The 11,119-nt window shown below is 43.6% G+C and overlaps 1 non-coding gene across 1 annotated transcript; it reads right to left on the reverse strand.

Annotated features, from left to right (window-relative positions):
- Positions 1 to 1,130: 1,130 nt before the first annotated feature.
- TRNAS-CGA (transfer RNA serine (anticodon CGA)) lies at positions 1,131 to 1,212 on the reverse strand. Its single transcript has one exon. It is a non-coding gene; the product is annotated as a tRNA-Ser (tRNA).
- Positions 1,213 to 11,119: the final 9,907 nt, after the last annotated feature.

Here is an 11,119-nt window from a genome sequence, read left to right on the forward strand (position 1 = left end):
TGTATATATATATTCCTTTGTATTAGGCCTATTTTCCACTAAAAACAGCTCAAATAGTTAAGTTTGCCCCCCCCCTCCAGCCCATGGCCTCCCCATATATTCGGCTCAAGCTCCGCCACTGCTCAAAACCAAAAAGCAATGTGAGCCGTTGATAGAGTCAATCAGAGGGCCGAAAATTGTGGTATTCACAGCTACATACGAGCTACAGTGCCAGCGAGAATTCTAGAACCATCCCTATATACAATGTAGGAAAAGTTTTACTTGCCTAAGGTTATCCATTCATGCATGTAACTGGTCAAGGTACACACACTGGCAGAGCGTCCGCAACGCGCACACTAATCGCGTCAGGGAGAAGTTGGAAGTTTTCAAGAAGTTGCAAAGTAAGCTGAGTGTAGTATGAGATCGTAATACTAAGCATGTAAAGCTCTATATACAGGACTGAACCCCATTTTTCAGGCAACATATATACTCCCTCCGTTCCAAATTATTTGTCTCGAAAATGGATGTATCTAGAACTAAAATACGTCTAGATACATCCATTTCTGCGATAAGTAATTCCGAACGGAGGGAGTACAAAACAAAATGGCTACAATAATGAACTCGATCAAGCTTTACATGCGAAGGTACCATGTTTGAAGGGAGCAAGCAATGTATTCATGAATTGAACTTTGCACACATATTTAAATGACGTGCAAAGCATGTACTCCCTTCATCCCAAAATTCTTGTCTTAGATTTGTCCAAGTACGGATGTACCAAGTTAGCTTTTAGTATTAGGTACATCTGTATCTAGACAAATCTAAGACAAGAATTTTGGGACGGAGGGAGTACAATTTACTAGTATAATATATGTACCAACGCTTATATACTACGTAAGATGTAGGAAAAAGTTTGTATGGAAAACATACTTTGGTTCTATGTTTTAGGCAGTTACTATTGCTAATATTTTTCAGCAAAAAGGGCCGTTAGAGGAGTTACAGATATGCCTGTTGTCGCTGCAAAACATATGTTCCTTGGGCATGATTGACACAAAGATTGAAATATCATAACCATGCGTGCAGCAGAGTAGAGAACAATAATAATGGCACAAATGCAAAAACAAAGGTGCACGGAGAAGTAAAAAAAAGCGTAGCGTCGACAGCAGGATTCGAACCTGCGCAGGCAAAGCCCAACAGATTTCGAGTCTGTCTCCTTAACCACTCGGACATATCGACTTTGATGCCATCGGATGAAATTAAACTTATTTCCCACAGGACGTATTACATCCACACTGGGTGAAACCAATATGCCCAAATCCAATTCAGCAGCTAAACAATAGGGCAAATCAATCGGAAATTCTTTTTCTGTACACACGTTAATTCCTACTCCCTCCGTTCCAAATTACTCGTCGCTGAAACGGATGTATCTAGAACTAAAATACATCTAGATACATCCATACGTTCGACAAGTAATTCAGAACGGAGGGAGTAGCTACCAAAATTTGAGGGGTAAAAAGAAAGGCAAAAAGACTTTTACACTGAATCTGGTGTGGACATTCTTACACTGAATATTCGTGTACACATTCCTACACTGAATTTGCTCACACATTCTTCCACTATCTACCACTAGTCACTACTACTACCTGTTACAGGGATTGAATCGTGATACCTCAAGCTAAAATCAAGGTGCTGCAACAGTCTAGATAAACAAAATGGGGCGCATGGGGAAGTCCTCTTCGTAACGGAATCTGCATCTAACGAGGAAACTCTGATGAAGATGCCATCTCTTGCTCTGAACCTTCTGTAGACATTTTTACACTGAATTTATCAACACATTCTTCTACTATCCACTACTTAGTACTACTTACTAGTTACCGGGATTGAATTTGGTATACCCTCAAGCTAAAATCAAGGTACTGCAACAATCTAGATAAACAAAATGGGGGCACACAGGGGAAGTCATCTTCACAACAAAATCTACCATCTAGCGAGGAAATTCAGATGAAGATTCCTTCTCTCGCTTCATGGAGTAACACCTCGTGAGAGCCTGCGATGGCAGATTAACAGCGACAAAACAAAGCTCAACGTTCTTCAGCATGGCCACATAAGTAGATCTGGATTTTATCGAAGTTAACAATGGCTTGGTCTCGCCGTGCCGTTCCAACACTTGTTTGTGTGTTCTAGGCCTGCAGCCTTAGCTCCACTTCTTCCATCTTAGGTCTCCTCTCCGTCCGCCTCTAGTCCTGAAGCGTGTCGCTGCGACCGACGCGATCTCGTCGATCTCACTCTGGTTGGAGCAGTGGTGCTCCACTGGGCTGCATCTCTTATGCAGCAAATCGGGCTTCCGGACCCAGCAAAAATTCGGCCCGCCGGTCCCTGGAGTTCGTCTCCGCTGTGAAGCCATCACAGTAGTCGGTTGCATCAATGGTGAGGTGTTGGTTCCAGCTTTTTATCGCTGCTCTCTGGTTGAAACTTTTCAAAAACAGGGTTGAAGCTTTTCATGTCAACGATTGTAACTTTTTCGTTTGATGTACTCATGGGTCGGAGCTTTCTATAAAGCACATTGAAGCTTTTCAATTCAATGGTTGAAGCTTCCCAATTCGACGGTTGTAGTTTATTTTTCATAGTGGTCGGATGAAACTTCTCAATTTCGCCGGTTGAAGCTTTTTCAAATACGTCTTGAAGCTTTCACATGAACAGTTGTAGCTTTTTTCAGTTGCACGGGTGGTCCATCGAAGCTTTTTTAAACTATGGTTGGTCTTGTCTGCCAGATAGATCAAAATGATCACGTTGCCAATTTTTTTTTTTGAGGATGTGCTGCCAATAAACTTTATTGGGTCTATGAAACAAATTCACTTGAGAATGCTATGCAGAGGCCGGGTGTCACTCAGTATGCTTTGTATCCACTTGATGGTACATTCTGAGTTAACAAAAGCACCATTTATCGAACAAAAATTATTGGAGTTACTCAAATTAATCCCAAAGGTTTTGGAATTAATTTTCGCATATGAGAGGAGGAAACAAATTCCATAATAACCTATGTAGATTTTCTGTCTTTGGAAGTATTTTTATTGGATTATCCATGTTCAATTTGATTTACTTGCAAAGTTTCAGTTCTTCAGTGGACATTTGCTCTTTCTTTTGGATTAAATTGACTTGTGCATTTATTTACCTCTTGAGGTAGATTTGTGCATTTCTTTTAATTGGAAATGCAATTCCAGCCAGGCTAGGCCGAATTCCCTGGCACAATGTCTAACTTCCCAGGCCCAACAGACCAAGTCCTCTCTCTTCAATTTATTTTTCCTTTCCACCTGGGCCTTGGGCCATTGCAATCACGTCGCTGGCCATGCAACGCCTTCTTCTTCTTCTTCCCTACAGAAATGGCAGCCTCGCGTGATTGCCTCGGGTTGCCAATTTCAACCCTAGTGCTACTGCTATCTCCTCCGTCCCAGACTCCCACTTCCCATTCCCCTCGCGAAACCCTCACCTCCGCCGATCGACCATGCCGCCGCCGCCGCCAGTACTATCACTGCCGGGCGAGCTCATCGAGGAGGTCTTCTTCCGCCTCCCGCCAGACGAGCCCGAGCACCTCGCGCGCGCCTCCCTCGCCTGCAAGCTCTGGCTCGGCCTCCTCACCGGGCCTAGCTTCCGCGGCCGGTACCGCGACTTCCATGGAGCACCCCCCATGCTGGGCTTCGTTTATTCCAGGCCACCATTCTCCCGCCAACGGTCGGAGGACCTCCTCATCCCACAGTTCTTCCCCACCACAAAATTCGGCGGCCGCATTCCGGACGACGGATGGCCGGACTTGGAGGACTCCGAGTGCGCTGTGTTGGACTGCCGGCATGGCCGCGTTCTCCTTGGGGACTATGGTAAACCCATGCCGCTCCTCGTTTGGGACCCCATGACAGGCGGCCGGACCAAGCTGGGAGCGCCCAAAGGATGCAATATGCCCTTGGACACCGAGCTCGGTGGAGCGGCCGTGCTCTGTGCCGTGGCAGGATGTGACCACCGCGCGTGCCATCAGGGCCCCTTCCGGGTTGTCTTCTTCGGCATGAGCACGGATGATGGTGGTCATGGTATTATACACGTGCGGGTGTCCTCGGTGGACACGGGTGAGTGGAGCGAGCCGTGCCCTGGTCTTGATCTTGGCTTTGAATCATTCATCACGCCAGTGCCCCCTGTCTTCATTCAAGACACACTTTACTTTACACATAATATTGGTGATGAACATGATCAAGCAGGAATTCTCAAATACAACTTGGGATCTAATTGCTTATCGCGCATTGATGCGCCACGGGCATGGGCTGTCAGGGACGATTTGGCCATCCTCATGGCCGTGGAGGACGGCAGTTTGGGTTTTGCACAAGTGCATAGGTTAACCTTTTACCTGTGGACAAGACAGATGGGTTACGACGGAGTTGCATCATGGACTCAGCTTAGAGTCATTGATCTCAGGAACCTTCTTCCAATCCAAAATCCTGATAAAAGACTTAGATTGATTGGGTCCGTGGAAGGCAGTGATATCATTTTCGTTAGCACAGATCTTGGAGTCTACGAGATTAATATAAAGTCGCTACAGTGGAAGAAGCTATGGAAGAGAGAAAAATTCTATAGGTTGATTCCGTACATGAGTTTCCACCATCCACAAGGTATATCTATCTATCTTTTTTTATGATTTGAGGACAAATCTTAAGTAATTACCAAACGAACAAAATAATTGAATGGTTCGTTAGACTGAAAGTTATGTTTGATGTTTCGTTTTGTGATAATATATTTGCTTGAGCAAATTTTTACTGCTATGTGCAATCGAATGTTATACCTTATTGGCAATTTTATATAGTGTCGTGTCTTCTCCTTTTTGGAATCACACTGACAATTCTAAATTTGCAGAAAAAGTGATCCCTTGCGATGCGGCTCATTGACGACGTAGGAATTTAAAATGACCAAGGGCAGTCATCAATAGGAAGGATGGCCAGTTGGAGGCGACATGGTCTTGTGATGAATATGAAGTATCTGGCTGCCTATTTGGTGCAATGGTGCTTGTTTTCTCATAGTTTTGGTAGCTTTCGTCCGTATGTTTTACAAATTTCTCATGTTAGTGGCGTGCGTTGTGGGTGAATGGATTATCCTTTAACTGAATGTCTAATTTCTTGCCGCACAAGCTATGTGCCCATTTAAAAAAAACTCTTTCATCCATTGTCCTCCCAAGCTTCGATCCATTATCTAAATTCATCTTGCACAAGAGGTAAAACTCATGAGCAGATGATGAGGGCATGTCCAGAGCCGGTGGTTTCTGTCTCTGAAGGGGTCATGTGACGATACTTTCTGCATGTTGACTTGCTGATGTGTTGTAATCAACAGTCCAGTGGATTTAATTAGTGCTACGTGTCAAATCCTGTTGTTACTACCCGAAAAAAAAACCCTGTTGTTACTGAAGTTTTGAATTGCATATGTTTTCTGCAACTCTTGGAATTTGGATCAGCCTCAGCTATACATTTTATCACTTGTTCTTTTCTCAGAATATGGAACCTATTTGTGTACTCTGACCTCTCTCTCCTTATTCTTGATGTTGTTACTAGAACTGCCATGAATGCTCAGTATTATACTGTTTTGAGACGTTCATAGTGCTGCAATAACTCTTGGCATTGCATGGTCAAGCTGGGATGTAACTTTGGTTCTGGACTTGTACTACTGTGGCCACTGCTGTGCGGTTAGAACACAGGAAAATGTACTATGGTCTGAAGTTACCTCGAAATCCAGCACGTGTGACGCCCCGAGACTGACGCTCGAGTTGCCTTCCATTTTTTTCGTTGTTGCCGTGTGTTTCAATTGGTTGTTACATTCATCGTCATCGCATCATTCACATTGCATCGGCACTTGTGCCGTCATTCTTTTCAAAACTTGCATCCATCCACAGATGCCCGGCCTCCCAGTTCTATCCGTTGTCCGTTTTGAGTCCAAACACACTCGCACGCGCCCGCGGCCCTTCGAAATATTATTTTATAAGTGAGATAAAAAAATGTTCTCAGAATAGGTTGAAAGTTGGCGTGCAGTCTTGTTTTCTCAGAATATGGAACTTATTTGTGTACTCTGACCTATAGTCTCTCCTTAATTTTGATGTTGTTATTACTAGAACTACATGCCATGAATGCTCAGCGGATACATTTAGATGTTTATATGCTGGTTGGATGCTCATATTATACTGTTTGATACGTTCATAGAGCTGCAATAACTCTAGGCAGAGCAAGGCCAAGCTGGCATGTAACTAGGTTTTAACCTCCAAGTTCCTACCGTAGAGGTACCCAAATCTGTAGGTGTAGTTTGCTTGTTTTGAGAGTTTTGTGGCATTGACAGTGTTTTGCCAAACTTCGTGAAGGCTTTAAAATCGTATTAAGAAAATAACTATTCTCCAAGATTTGATCCAATCTCCAAATTCATCCCCAAAAAGGGGTACAACGTACAGCTGTTGAGCAGATGATGTGGGCATGACAAGAGCTAGTGGGTTCTGTGATCTGATTGCAATGACATTACAATCAATATATTCATATCACCAAGGTTGCAGGTCTATGTCTTGCATCCATGGCATTATGCTGTTGTCAGCTCAAGATAAGAAATCACAGTTGGAGGTTTTCAGCTTGTCATTATGCTCTTGTCAGCTCAAGTATAATACTTGTGTTTCACTGTTAAGTTGGGTTTCAGTTTGTCTCAAGTATTGATAGATTAATAGTACTAGTTGCCAAGATCAAGGTTTTGGTTACCAGTCGGAATTTCAAGATTTCCCATGGTTACCGCGTATTTCCGTGCCCCTCGGTAAATCCACGTACCAAGCAAAAAATACCAGTTTTTTGAATTTTTTGAATTTAAACACTTGATTTGTAGTAAAGTACGTAGGATCTAATTAATGCCATGAGAGTTGGTTCTGGCGTGTTGGTAGCAACCTACTTCCTGTTTTGAGAGGTCTCTGGTTCAAATGTTAGTTTATTAACTTATATGAATTCAAAATTCAACTATAAAATTTGTTTGAAATATTCTCGGTATTTATCGGTATTTCTAGGTAACCGTGGTAACCGCGTTTACCAGTCCCCCTCGGTAAAGCCGTCTTGTAATGCTTTTGCATTTGCATTAAGGAGGAAATCTTTTGCTGGCATTTAAGGAGGAAGTCTTTTAATGCTAACCGTACTGTTGCTCAGTCCAGTTCCTCAAGTGGGGAAGGATATCTAGCGTTGTACTGGCAGAATGTGGCGCCAGGTCGGATGGTTTCGGATGAAACTGGCAGAAGGTTGGTGGTATTTCACCTTGACAGTGTCTGCACTAGAATGTGCACTTCTACTTTGGTTCTGGACATGTACTACTGTGGCCACTACTGTGCGGTTTAGAACAGAGGAAAATGAACTATGGTCTGAAGTTACTTCGAAATCCAGCACGGCGGCGTCTATTGGAGATTCTCTAAGATCTGAAAAAACCATAGTTCATTTTCCTCTGTTCATTTTCGAAGTAACTTCAGACCATAGTTCATTGGCAGTTCCAACAGGCGCGCTATATTTCTTTTTTTTTTCTTGAGATGATTGCATACATAGCATACAAATATGAAGATAGTTCGGCACATAGCCTGCTCCTACGATACAAAATAAAACTAAAAACTACTACTACTCGTTCTCCGACTCTGCCTCTGCCTCGGTGATGTCCTCCTCCGACGTCTGAGCATACGCGTCAAGGAACCGCTCGTTGCGGGAGTCCCAGGACGACACATCTCCTAGCGCCATGTTGTATTTAGCGACCGCCTTCCGTGTTCACTTGTCCTCGCGATAGGTGGCTCGCTCCTTCCTCCTTTTCTTCCTCTCCGCCCTCCTCCCGGTGAAGAACTGTTCTTCGTTGATGATGTCTTGTGGGAAGCGTTGCCTCCACAGCGCCATGGCTTCCTCGTCCATCTCGGCCAGGCTAAGACGGCGCTCCCGCCTCCGGTGTTTGCGACGATCCTCGTCAGTGTTAAGCCGCGGGAAAGGCGCCAACTCCTGTGCCCGCTCCCGCGTCGACACGTCGGTGAAGTTCATGTCCCAGCGGGACCACCGGAGGCGCCACGCCGCAGCATCGTACGCGCGGGCGCCATCCTGAGCGGTGTCAAAGGTTCCGAGTCCGATGCGCACGCCGCCGCCCGACTGAATCAAGGCGGAGTAGGTGCCGGACGGGCGCACACGTATGCCGCGGTAGCCCGAACCTCCCCGGCGGCGAGGCGGCATGGTGGCGCGGTGGTGGCGTGTCGGCGGCGAGGAGATAAAGCAGTGGAGAGAGCGAGAGAGAGCGGCAGAGGGTGATGACCCACAAGTATAGGGGATCTATCGTAGTCCTTTCGATAAGTAAGAGTGTCGAACCCAACGAGGAGCAGAAGGAAATGACAAGCGGTTTTCAGTAAGGTATTCTCTGCAAGCACTAAAATTGTAAGTAACAGATAGTTTTGTGATAAGATAATTTGTAACGGGTAACAAGCAATGAAAGTAAATAAAGTGCAGCAAGGTGGCCCAATCCTTTTTGTACAAAGGGACAAGCCTGGACAATTTCTTATAATGAGAAAAGCGCTCCCGAGGACACATGAGAATTATCGTCAAGCTAGTTTTCATCACGCTCATATGATTCGCGTTCGGTACTTTGATAATTTGATATGTGGGTGGACCGGTGTTTGGATACTGCCCTTACTTGGACAAGCATCCCACTTATGATTAACCCCCATTGCAAGCATCCGCAACTACAAAAGAAGTATTAAGGTAAACCTAACCATAGCATGAAACTAGTGGATCCAAATCAGCCCCTTACGAAGCAACGCATAAACTAGGGTTTAAGCTGCTGTCACTCTAGCAACCCATCATCTACTTATTATTTCCCAATGCCTTCCTCTAGGCCGAAATAATGGTGAAGTGTCATGTAGTCGACGTTCACATAACACCACTAGAGGAGAGACAACATACATCTCATCAAAATATCGAACGAATACCAAATTCACATGACTACTAATAGCAAGACTTCACCCATGTCCTCAGGAACAAACGTAACTACTCACAAAGCATATTCATGTTCATGATCAGAGGAGTATTAATATGCATTAAGGATCTGAACATATGATCTTCCACCAAGTAAACCAATTAGCATCAACTACAAGGAGTAATCAACACTACTAGCAACACACAGGTACCAATTTGTGGTTTTGATACAAGATTGGATACAAGAGATGAACTAGAATTTTGAGAGGAGATGGAGTTGGTGAAGATGTTGATGGAGATTGACCCCATCCCGATGAGAGGATCGTTGGTGATGACGATGGTGATGATTTCCCCCTCCCGGAGGGAAGTTTCCCCGGCAAAACAGCTCCGCCGGAGCCCTAGATTGGTTCCGCCTCATGGCGGCGGAGTTTCGTCCCGTAAGCTTGCTTATGATTTTTTCCAGGGTAAGAGGCGTCATATAGCAGAAGAGGGGCACCGGAGGGCCAACAGGGGCCCCAGGAGACAGGGGGCGCGCCCGGTAGGGGTGGGTGCGCCCCCCACCCTCCTGGCCAGGGTGTGGGCCCCCTCTGGTATTTTCTTTGCTCAGTAATTCTTATTAATTCCAAAAGTGACTTCCATGGAGTTTCAGGATTTTTGGAGCTGTGCGGAATAGGTTTCCAATATTTGCTCCTTTTCCAGCCAGAATTCCAGTTGCCGGCATTCTCCCTCTTCATAATAAACCTTGTAAAATAAGAAAGAATAGCCATAAGTATTGAGACATAATGTGTAATAACAGCCCATAATGCAATAAATATCGATATAAAAGCATGATGCAAAATGGACGTATCAACTCCCCCAAGCTTAGACCTCGCTTGTCTTCAAGCGGACGCCGAAATCGAAAAATATGTCCACATGTTTAGAGATAGAGGTGTCGATAAAAATAAAATATGGACATGAGGGCATCATGATCATTCTTATAACAGCAACATATATAGATCTTGTCATATGATTTCTTATGCTCAAGTAACAATCAATTCACAATGTCAAGTATGGTTGAGAAACTTCATTGAGAACTAACAAACTATAATCTCAGTCATTGAAGCAATTGCAATTTATCATAACATTGGAAAGAGTCAAGAATAGATCTTTTCAGCAAGTCCACATACTCAACTATCATATAGTCTTCTACAATTGCTAACACTCATGCAATATTTATGGTTATGGAGTTTTGATCGGACACTGAGAAAGATATGGGTTTATTGTTTCGCCTCCCAATGTATTCACCTTTGGGTGACGTCAACAATAATAGTTCACGCTAACTTACATCCAATTGGATATATATATCAGGATCTTTCCAACACGAGGTGAATGCCAAAGGATAAAATGAAAAAGGGAAAGGTGAAGATCACCTTGACTCTTGCATAATGTAAAGACATAAAGTAAAAGATAGGCCCTTCGCAGAGGGAAGCAGAGGTTGTCATGTGCTTTTAGGGTTGGATGCACAAAATCTTAATACAAAAGAACGTCACTTTATATTGCCACTTGTGATATGAACCTTTATTATGAAGTCCGTCACTTTTATTACTTCAATATCACACGATCGTATAAAGCTTATTTTCTCTTCACTAATAAGTCATACATATTTAGAAAGCAATTTTTATTGCTTGCAACATCAGAACTTACTTGAAGGATCTTACTCAATCCATAGGTAGGTATGTTGGACTCTCATGGAAAAAACTGGGTTTAAGGATATTTGGAAGCACAAGTAGTATCTCTACTTGGTGCAAGGAAATTTTGGCTAGCATGAGGGGGAAAGGCAAGCTCAACATGTTGGGAAGATCAATGACAATATACTTTAATTGAGGTGTGAGAAAACATAAACCATCACGTTGTCTTCCTTGTCCAACATCAACTCTTTAGCATGTCATACTTAATGAGTGCTCACAATCATAAAAGATGTCCAAGATAGTGTATTTATATGTGAAAACCTCTCTTTCTTTATTACTTCCTATTAATTGCAATGATGACCAAAACTACGTTTGTAAACTCTCAACAAGTTTTATGCCTCATACTTTTTATATGTGAAGTCATTACTACCCATAAGATCAATATGAACCCTTTTATTCTTTTTATTCTTTCTACTTTCTCAAGATCATAGCAAGATAGCA

Source organism: Triticum aestivum, chromosome 5B, assembly GCF_018294505.1.
Source record: "Triticum aestivum cultivar Chinese Spring chromosome 5B, IWGSC CS RefSeq v2.1, whole genome shotgun sequence".
Taxonomy (NCBI): Eukaryota; Viridiplantae; Streptophyta; class Magnoliopsida; order Poales; family Poaceae; genus Triticum; species Triticum aestivum.